Source organism: Amblyraja radiata, chromosome 34, assembly GCF_010909765.2.
Source record: "Amblyraja radiata isolate CabotCenter1 chromosome 34, sAmbRad1.1.pri, whole genome shotgun sequence".
Lineage (NCBI taxonomy): Eukaryota > Metazoa > Chordata > Chondrichthyes > Rajiformes > Rajidae > Amblyraja > Amblyraja radiata.
This window is the reverse complement of record NC_045989.1, coordinates 14,627,870-14,638,427: the sequence shown is the minus strand read 5'-3', so window position 1 is coordinate 14,638,427 and position 10,558 is coordinate 14,627,870. Positions and strand designations below refer to the sequence as shown.

Genomic DNA, 10,558 nt, shown 5'->3' with positions numbered 1-10,558 from the left:
ATCCCAGTCAAACTGCGGCCATTTAGTCGGCTGTTGATGGTCCCAGCGAAATCCTGCCGACTACGTCAATGATAAAGTTCACCACTGAATACAGACAACAACACAAAGGGTTAAATGTAAACCATGCCAAGCTTTACACAATTCGTCATGACGGGAGCGACGGGGACCAGTGCAGAGAGTATACCAATATACTCAGTGCTCCCTGAGCAGCCACTCAAAGATACAGTGTTTTACAATTTCTTATATACTCTTCAAGTCAAGTAAAGTCATTCTTCCAAAAACTACTAGAGAGGAGCATTTCTAAGAAATAACTACTGACGTCTGTTCCAGTGACTGTTATCTTATCTTCTGCGGAACAGTCATCTATGTACATCAGTTCAGTCGAAGGGCCGAATGGCCTACTCCCGCACCTATTTCCTATGTTTTATAAGATTGGATAAAGACGATGTGAATCCCTTGTTCAGAAAGGGAGAAAGGCAGGAAACTACAGGCCAGTTTTAGAGCCCTTCTTAAAAAAGACTCGGACAAACAAATGGGTCGTTTTCACACTGGAAGGAAATAGCTAATGGACTATCCCAGGGATGTTTTTAATAACTATTTTTGGTTTTCGAGTTATAAACACAAATTTACAGAGAACACCAACAAAACAGTACAAAACGTATATATCCCCCTCCCCATCCCCAAGGCTCAAAAAAGAGAAATAAAAAAATATATTATAATAAAAAAATAAAAAGGCAGAATCTTTGTGTTCAAATGTTACATGTTAACAACAGCAACAAACAAATATAGATAAATGATTATGACTGTGTAGACAATATTTTCAGTTAAAGAAAAAATCTTTAATAAAATTTATAAAAGGGTTCCAGGTCAAAGCGAAGTTTCTGCAGGCTTTGCACCGTTTATACCTGATCTTTTCCAAGGGTAAAAAGGAGAGCACCTCCTTTAACCACTGCAAAAAAGATGGAGCTTTTTTTTACTTTTAATTGAAAAGAATAAGCCTGCGAGCAAGCAATGATGCAAATTCTAAAGCATTTGCTTGTAAATTAGCAAGCTTACAGTTTGTGGGTCGTATTCCAAAGATAGCTGTGTGCAAGTCAGGATGTATAGTTTGTCTGCAGAAATGGGAGGATACCTCAAATATGTTACCCCAGTAGCTGTTGAGAGAGGGACATGTCCAAAACATGTGTCCTACAGAGGCTGGGCTATGGCCACATCTAGGGCAGCCAGGATCCGTGGTAGAAAGGATTCTGGCAAGATTGTCTTTTGAATAATGAAGACGGTGGAGCACTTTAAATTGGATCACCCCCATGGCGTATACACAACGAAGAGGTGTGTATACGAATTAAGCTCTCTCGCCACACCTCATCAGAAAGCTTTACACCCAGGTCCCTCTCCCATGCCGCTTTAGTTTTGTTCCAGGTTATCTGTTTTAATTCCTGTATTAATGTGTAAATTGCTGAAACACGTTTCTTGTCAAAGGGGTCCAACCAGAATAGTGTCTAATTGGCTCTTAGTGGACAGATAAGGAAATGAGGGAAACACTGTTTTAGCAAAGCTACGTATTTGAAGATACCTGAAGAAATGAGATCTGGGTATATTGTGGTCTTCAGCAAGCATTTTAAAGGAAGTAAACGTTCCGTCAGTAAACAAGTCACAAAAATATACCAGTCCATTCCTATGCCAATATGAAAAAGCAGTATCTAACATGGAGGATGTAAAAAATTGATTATTTGCCACCGGGAAAAGCCTGCTGGTACCTTTTAGTCCAAAATGTCTCCTGAACTGTAGCCATATTTTAAGCAAAGTTTTAACCGCTGGGTTTGTCATTTGTATTTTACGATTATAAGGTAGTGAACAGGTGATTTTCGGTAGTGGATTAGATAGGAATTCCATCTGTGCCCAGTCTGTGCCATGTGCCCTATGAATATGTCCAATGTAAAAGTTTTACAATATTTGCATCGCAGTAGCAATAGATAAAGTTAGGCAAACCTAGACCACCCGCCTTCTTAGGAACTTCCAAGTATATTTTCTTCATCCTGGGATTTGAATTGTTCCAAATGAGGAGATTAGTCTATCTAATTGTTGAAAAGTTGTCCGAGGTATGAATATGGGGATCATTTGAAAAAGATAAAGAAATCTAGGTAAAACTGTCATTTTAACGATATTGATGCGGCCTATTAATGAGAGTGGTAGCGTTGACCATTTTTTGAAGTCCTGTGTTGTTCGTTCTAATAATGATTTAAAGTTGTGGCTGTGTAAACCTCCCATGGTATGGGTGACTTTAATTCCCAGGTAAGTAAAGACATTTTTCTCAAACTTAAATGGGAAGCTGGTGTAGTTGCCATCAGTGTGATTGATTGGGAAAAGCAAGCTCTTTGAGTAATTTATCTAATAACCTGACAGGCGGCCAAAATTCTCTAATATATGCAGTAGCTTTGGTATGGAGTCAGTTGGGTTGGATATATATACCAGCAGGTCGTCCGCGCACAGCGATACTTTGTGAGATTTACCACTTCGAAAGATACCTCTGATACCATCTTCTGTCCTAAGAGCTATAGCAAGTGGTTCTGTTGCCAAATCAAATAAGTAGGGAGAAAGGCTGCAGCCCTGTCTGCAGCCCCTATAGAGCTGGAAGTAGTCAGAGACTATATTGTTGGTCCGTACAGCTGCCGTTGGCGCAAAATATAATAATTTAATCCATGATAAAAATGATGGACCAAAGCCAAATCTTTTGAGAACAGCAAACAAATATTGCCATTCGACACGGTCGAATGCCTTCTCGGCATCTAAAGAAATAATTATTTCCGATTGTTCTGTGGTGTGAGGTGTATACAATACATTAAGTAGGCCCCGCATGTTATATAACGACTGCCTGCCCGGTATAAATCCAGTTTGGTCAGGGTTAATAACTTTGGAGACTACTGTTTCAAGACTGGTGGCTAAAATTTTTGTGAGGATTTTATAATCACAATTCAACAAGCTTACAGGGCGGTATGTACCACACAATAGTGGGTTTTTATCTTTTTTAAGTAGGACTGATATGGTTGCCTGCCACATTGTTTGAGGTAGTTTCTGTTGGCTAAAAATTTCCTGATACAACAACTTAAGTGTTGGAGCCAGCTTGATTGCAAATTCTTTGTATATTTCAATTGGGAAACCGTCTGGTCCTAGAGCTTTGTTGCTCTGCATTGATTTAATTGCTTGTATATTTCTTCGGTTGATATTTCCCTGTCAATTTGTGCTTGGTCCTCTGTAGTAATTTCTGGGATGTACAGGCTGTCCAAGAAGGCAGGAATACATGACAGATCACTGGGTGGTTCTGAAGCATAGAGGGAAAAATAAAACTGCTTAAACTGGTCATTGATGGCATCTGGATCAGTAGTCTTTACCCCCGGCGATGATAGAATTTTAGGAATAGTACTGGCGGCTGTGGACTGTCTGATCTGGTGAGCTAAATGTTTTCCTGCCTTTTCTCCATGTTCATAGAAAATTTGCTTTGATTTGGATATTAATCGTTCTGCTTGTCTGGTGGATAAATTGTCAAATTCCGTCTTAGTAATAATTTCTTCTTGTAAAGTTCAGGTGTTGGCGAATTGGCATACAAACGGTCTATTTCCGCTACACTGTGGGACAGTTCTGTGAGAAGTTGTTTATATTACTTCCTCTCATATGCTGTATATGAGATTATCTGGCCTCGAAGGTAGGCTTTAAGAGCCTCCAAGATAGTCGCTAAGTGCATGTACGGAGTATTATTAATTTGCATATTTGTTGAGAAAGAAATCTTTTGAAGGACTCCCTAGATAGCAACAGAGGATCAAACCGCCAAGTGCGTCGAGGTCTAGGGCAGTCTAGGAAGCATATATCTAGTTCCGCAGGGCTGTGGTCAGAAATAACAATACTGTTATACTGGCTCCCCTTAACCATGGAAAGGATCCTACTATCTACAAGAAAAAAATCAATTCTTGAATAAGAATAGTGTACTGGGGAAAAAAAGGAATATTGTTTTGTTTTTGGGTTATTTCTTCTCCAGGGGTCAAAAAGTGTATAGGATTCTATAAATGAATTGATAACAGCACCAGAATTTGAAATTTTACAATTAGGTCTCGGGTTGGATCTGTCCAAATAAGGATGTAATACACAATTAAAATCCCCCCCCCCCCTAATATCAGTTGGTGGCCTTTGAGATTTGGGAGTGATGTTATGAAGCTAGAGAAAAATGATGGGTCGTCCCAATTTGGTCCATATATATTGACTAGTGCCACCTGTGTGCCATATAGATTTGCTGTTACAACTACAAACCTTCTCCTGGGGTCGGTGATGGTCGATAATAGGATGACTGGAACCCCCTTCCTGATTAAAATAGCTGTGCCTCGTGATCTAAACTCATTTTTGGAGCAGAATATTTGACTGTCCAAGCTTTTTTCAGTTTCACATGTTCACTTGATCGGAGGTGAGTTTCCTGAAGGAAAATAATATCAGAAATCTGGGGATGTGGCAGCTGGTGCCCTGGGGTGGGCAAGTTCAGAGCAGGTCTCTAACTCTGCCTCTCTCTCCTGCTGCAGCTGGTCCACTGGCAGAGCCCACACTTGCACGCCTACTTTCCCGCTCTCACCTCCTGGCCCTTGCTGCTCGGTGACATGCTGGCAGACGCCATCAACTGCCTGGGCTTCACTTGGGTAAGAATCACTCCGAGCTGGAGAGGACGGTCAGCGAAAAGGTGACGAGGGAAAGAAAGCATTGGTAGGAGTAGTGCTCCGTCCCCAAATAGTGGCACACTGTAGGAAAGAACAGTACTCATCAGTAGTGGGGTTTATCAAAAGAGCAGGACAATAACAATGGAGGTCTTTAATCTTTCTGTAGATGTATTGATCAAGTTGGAAATGGTAGCCCTGAGAATGAGTTCATACTCAGGATAGTTTCCTAGAGCAATTCATTCTGGAGAATGAAGCAGAAATAACAGTCTTGGGAAATCAACTGTTTTCATGTAACCTCCCTATAGTAATCAGGACCAATATCTGTTAAGAGATCAGTGACACTTGAGATTAGTGTAGGGACTTTTTGGAGAGGGTGGAGAATCTCTGGGAATCTGTGCCCTGAATATTCGTGGAATCACTGACTGTTTTTGATTTGCAGGCCTCGAGCCCCGCCTGCACGGAGCTGGAGATAAGCATGATGGACTGGCTGGCGGTGATGCTGGGGCTCCCTGATCACTTCTTGCACCATCACCCCAACAGCGGTGGGGGTGGAGTGCTGCAGGTACCACGCGACCCCTCCCAGTGTCCAGCTCTCCTTCCTGACATACTATGCTCAGTCGACAATACATTTCTGCCTTTCTCCCTGATTTTCTCCCACTCAGTGTCCGGACGTGACTGTTCTAGTACACACTCAGGCACTGACTAACTGCAATGAGGTTTCAACAATCCCTCTTGGAATAATTGAACCAAACTGTTTGTGATTTGTGCAAAGAATAGATTGAGGGAAAGTTGGGGAAGGATTTATTTGGGGGGGGAATGTACCTTCTCAGCTGGCCTTGGCTTCCATCTTTTGCAAATGTGACTGGACATTGGCTTCTTGCTGCTGCCTCAAACCCTCTGCTGGTGGGACCCGAGTTGGTGCTGCCATGAGCAGCACAGGGCCTGGCTCAGGGTGGACTGCCCATCTCCCCAACAAAGGGACTTCCTATAGCTGGCATCAATCATAGGACAAGATGGGGACTTTCCATTAACCTGAAATAACTGCCTCTGGTTAGATATTGAACAAAATTATCCCAAATGGCTTTCATTGTGAAAACTTATGAAGACAGAAGGAGACAATTCAGCCAATTGTGCCGATCTAACATAAATTGAGTGATTCCCACTTCCCGAGTCTTCGCCCACTTACCCGCTGAGCATGGCTGTTCTAGTACACATCCAGGCACTGTCTAAACTTGGGATGGCATCTGTTCTCCCTCCTCGCATTAAGTGGGTTCCAGACCCTAACCTCTCTCTGCATGAAAAAAACATTGTTCTACGTCTTATACTTCCCATTCCAAGGTTGGAAATGATCTAATCCCAACGACATCCTTGTAAACCTTCTGTGTAGCGTCATCACACTCTTGCCGTATGGTAACCAGAACTCTGCATTGTGCTCCACCAGTGGTCTAACTGGAGCTTTATTCACATCTGCAGGCTCTTGTATTTTATGACTGTCCCACAAGAGCAAATCTCCTGTTTGCCTTCCTTCTCTCCCTAACCCTCACACGCTGGGCACATGTGGAGTTTTGTAGTGGGATCCCTTAGTTTCTCCATTTATCAATATCCCATTTCTCATGTTTCCCCAACATTGTTTGTCCTCCCCAAATGCACCCTCACACTTCTCCAAACTACCACCCAGTGTCCATCTAGCCAGTCTGTCAATATCTTCCTGCAGATAAGAAACTATTTCCTCACTCGCAGTGACATGGCCAAATTTAATTCAAGAAAACAAGCTGCCAGCCTGCTCTAGATCCCAGGTGCCCTAACCTTTTGGACCAGCCCACCATGCAGTAACTCGGTCAAGTGCTTTACTAAGGTCACTGAGCTGATTTCTATCCAAATCTGTCCATTTCCCATTGGGATTCTGCTGCCTTTCACTTTTCTGAGCATTCCGTCACGTGGAGCCTTGCCAACGTGGCAGAAATCTATGTAGAATACCTCTGATATGCCATCCTAATCAAATATTTTCCTCCTTTCCCCAGAAAATTCAACTGGGATGTAATGTTATGTTATTATGTTATGGGTGAGAAAGGGCAAAACCTACTGAGACCTGTGGCTTATCTGCGATCTCTACTGTAATCTAGTCACTAAATGTGAGAGTTGAGAGGACATGTGTTAACTTGGATTGTATATGCGACAGAGCACAGTCAGTGAGTCAACATTGGTCACCATGCTGGCTGCGAGAAAAGCCAAGATCGCGGAGCTGAAATCCAGTGACCCTGGTGCGGAAGATGCTGTGCTCGCCTCCCGACTTGTCGCATATGCCTCTGACCAGATAAGTCTTCCCTCCAATGCCCTTCTGATCTTTCTGCTCCCTATTTAAACTCAGTAAAGATTCATTTCCAGATCATCAATTCCAATCGATACTACAGCAGTCTGATATGTTATGAACAAATTTGATGCAGTTATTCCAACTTCACTTAGAGGTAACACTCAAATCCATAATTGCTTCCTCTTTGCTGCTCATAACAACAATGGTAGGAGTGACCATTGTATATTCCTTAAAGAGACAAAATCCATCTTGACACCACGGACACTGCATATTGCTCTGTAGCATTACAGTCGTGTTTGATGGGATAAACTCAGGACTGATTTGGTAGCTCAAAACGAGGCTTCCATGAGATCTTATGAACCATCAGCAGTGGAGTGTTTCACATAACACAAAGCAGTGGTAAGGCTGCACTTGTATTGTGTTTAGTTTTGGTTACCCTGCTATAGGAAAGATGCCATTAAGGTGGAAATGGGGCAGAGAAGATTATACTGTTAATCTTATAAAGTTATTTACATCATGAGAGGAATACAGAGGGTAAATGCACAGTCTTTATCCTAGAGAAGGATAATCAAGAACCATAGGAAACAGGTTTAATGTGAGGGGGACCTAAGGGCAACATTTTCACACATGGGTGTATGGAATGAGCTGCCAGAGGAAATACTTAAGGCATGTATAATAATAACATTTAAAAGACATTTGGATAGGTTTGGAGGAATACGAGCCAAACGTGGACAAATGCAACTATCTTAGACAAAGTATCTTGGTCTGCATTCACAAGTTGGGCTGAAGGGCCTGTTTCCATGCTCTATCACTCTGACAGATCATGTAACTATTTTTTTGGAAGGCTTACTCTTCCATAGAGAAACGAAGACTGATCACTTAGATAAAACTCTGCTTACTAGAGACTGATGAGGACTTCCCTCTACGAGCTAAGACCCTGACCCAAGCGTTGGAAGCAGATCGAAGACGTGGACTTGTTCCTTTCGTTGTAGGTTGGTTCATACACTGGCCCTATCCCCGAACTCTACCTCCGCTACATTGACGATTGCTTTGGTGCTACCTCCTGCACCCATGCCAAACTCACTGACCTCATCAACTCCTGGTGGCTCAGCACTTCAACTCCCCGTCACATTCCCAATCTGACCTTTCTCTCCTGGGCCTCCTCCATTGCCAGAGTGAGACCCAGCGCAAATTGGAGGAACATATTTCGCTTGGGTAGTTTACACCCCAGCGGTATGAACATTGACTTCTCTAACTTCAGATAGCCCTTACTTTCTCTCTCCATCCCTTTCTCCTTCCCAGTTCTCCCACTAGTCTTATTGTCTCCACCTACATTCTATCTTTGTCCCACCCCCTCCCCTCACATCAGTCTGAAGAAGAGTCGCGACCCGAAACGTCACCCATTCCTTCTCTCCAGAGGTGCTGCCTCACCCGCTGAGTTACTCCAGTATTTTGCGTCTACCTTCGATTTATACCAGCATCTGCAGTTCTTTCTTACGCATTTTATCAACCCTGGGTGGAATTGTCTATCCATTGATAATCCAGGTTTGGAGATATTTTCAGGGGAGTCTTCAGACTTCAGCCCCTTTGACTCAGAACCATGGGCCTGCACTCAAGGGTAGCTGATTTGGGGAACTTTGCCTGTAACTGTGACCAGCAGTACTCAGACTCTCTGGCTGTCCCAGTTGTGGGTCACTGACGTGAAGTGATGAACACCTCCCGCATCACTGAATCAGAATCAGTCGGTGCCCAGCGGTCCTTGTTTGATGCCAGCCTTGCTTTGTTTCTAAGCTCTGTGCCACATTGGGAACAACTGGTCCCCCCTTTATTCCCAAATCTTGAGTTTTTAAGTTTAAAAAAGTTAAATTACTTGTAAAATATAACATCAAATGTGAAGAAACTTGATACGAATGACTACGGGGAAAAGCTGAGTAAGATTCTGCAAGAAATTTTGCACTAATGTGTACCGTTTTGGCGTAGTTCCTTGATATCACAGACAAACAAGACGATACTTTTAATAGTATACTAGACTAAGTGGGACCCATTGGCTCCCACTCACCACGGAAGACGTGTGATGGGGGAGGGGGGTGCGGGGTGGCAGAGGAAGTGTGTATTTGTGCTGGAGGGGTTTGCGAGGGGGGGGAGGAGGGATTGTGAGGGGGAGGGGGGGTTTGTGGGGGGAGGGGGTGGTTTGTGGGGGGAAGGGGGGTTGCGGGGGGCGGGGCGTTGCGGGGGGAGTGGGGGCAGAGGGGGAGAGAGCTTGGATAAAAGATGGTGGAAGAGCGATGGGGGAGAGTGCGGTATTATGGGGGAAGGGGGGCAGGAGCCAGCGGGGGGGGGGGGGGGACCAGAGGGGAAGGAGTTGGGGGTGCGATGGGGACTCATACCGGGCGCTGGTCGCTTCACTGGTCGCTTTGCTGGTCGTTCTCCTCCGCCAGGAGTCTCTGCTTTCTGTTTGGCGACATCAGTGCCATCTCCGGCTCACCGCGGGCTGGGCTGAGTCGGGCCGGGTCGGGCCATCCAGAGCCTCCCGCAGTTGCAGTAAAGATGCAGGGGGGAGAGAGCTCGGGGAGTGTGTGGGCAGGGGGAGGGTTGTGAGGGGTGTGTGGAAGGGAGGAATGTGTGGGAGGGAGGGGTATTTGGAGGGGGAGGTTGGGATGTGGGGGGAGACAGGGGGGGGGCGAGAGCTCGGAGAAAAGATGGGGAAGAGCCATGGGGGAGAGGGCAGTATTACGGGGTAGGGGGGCAGGTACCAGCGAGGGGGACCTGAGGGGAAGGGGTTGGGGGTGCAAAGGGGACTCACAACGGGCGCTGGTCGCATCGCTGGTCGTTCTCCGCACGGCTAGCGCACTCACTCAGCAAGGCTTGTGGACTCAGTCCCGCCTCCGGGGTTTTATTCTCCTCGCCCCGCCCGGTGATTAAAGCGGGTGCCGGAAATTACCTTCATGATGACTGACTGGCGAGAAGACCAATCTGCTGATCTCACGATTTTTTAAACCTTCATAACTTTGTAATCTTCCACCGATCGGAATAAAACGTGGTGCGCTTGGAGCAGAGGAGAACGGTGAGTAAGGTGGCGAGTAATCCTAGCGATATAGGGTACTGTTTTTGCGCAAATTTAAAAACAATGCAAACTGGAAGAGGACAAGATGAGTGTTTTAGTAATAGTATAGAACATAGACAAGACCAACTGGGACCCTTTGGGTCCCTGTCACATGGGAGGCCTGGTCCCACAATGCAACCCGTTCCCCAACGCAATATTGCACCACTAACCCGGAGCCCCCATGGGAGACGTGGTCCCCCAACTCATCCCGTTGCCGAACGCAAGATTCCAGCATTACCCAACTTTTAAAAAAAATTCCAATTGCACTTCCCCAATTGCAATACCAATTCACACTCCCCCTCGTGTTCTGCCAGAAGCTGGAGTAAGTGTTGCATGATGGCAACATTGTTGCAAATGTCGGGTGGAGGACTGTGATATCCCATTCAGGTGAAAAGTTGCTGGAAGCACAGAGTTCCTGTATTGCAACTTTGTATTGAAGTTTGTCGGAAG

The 10,558-nt window shown here is 44.9% G+C and overlaps 1 pseudogene; it reads left to right on the top strand.

The window, feature by feature from the left end:
* Positions 1-2,271: 2,271 nt before the first annotated feature.
* On the top strand, positions 2,272-8,965 carry LOC116991474 (annotated as a pseudogene).
* The last annotated feature ends 1,593 nt before the right edge of the window (positions 8,966-10,558 follow it).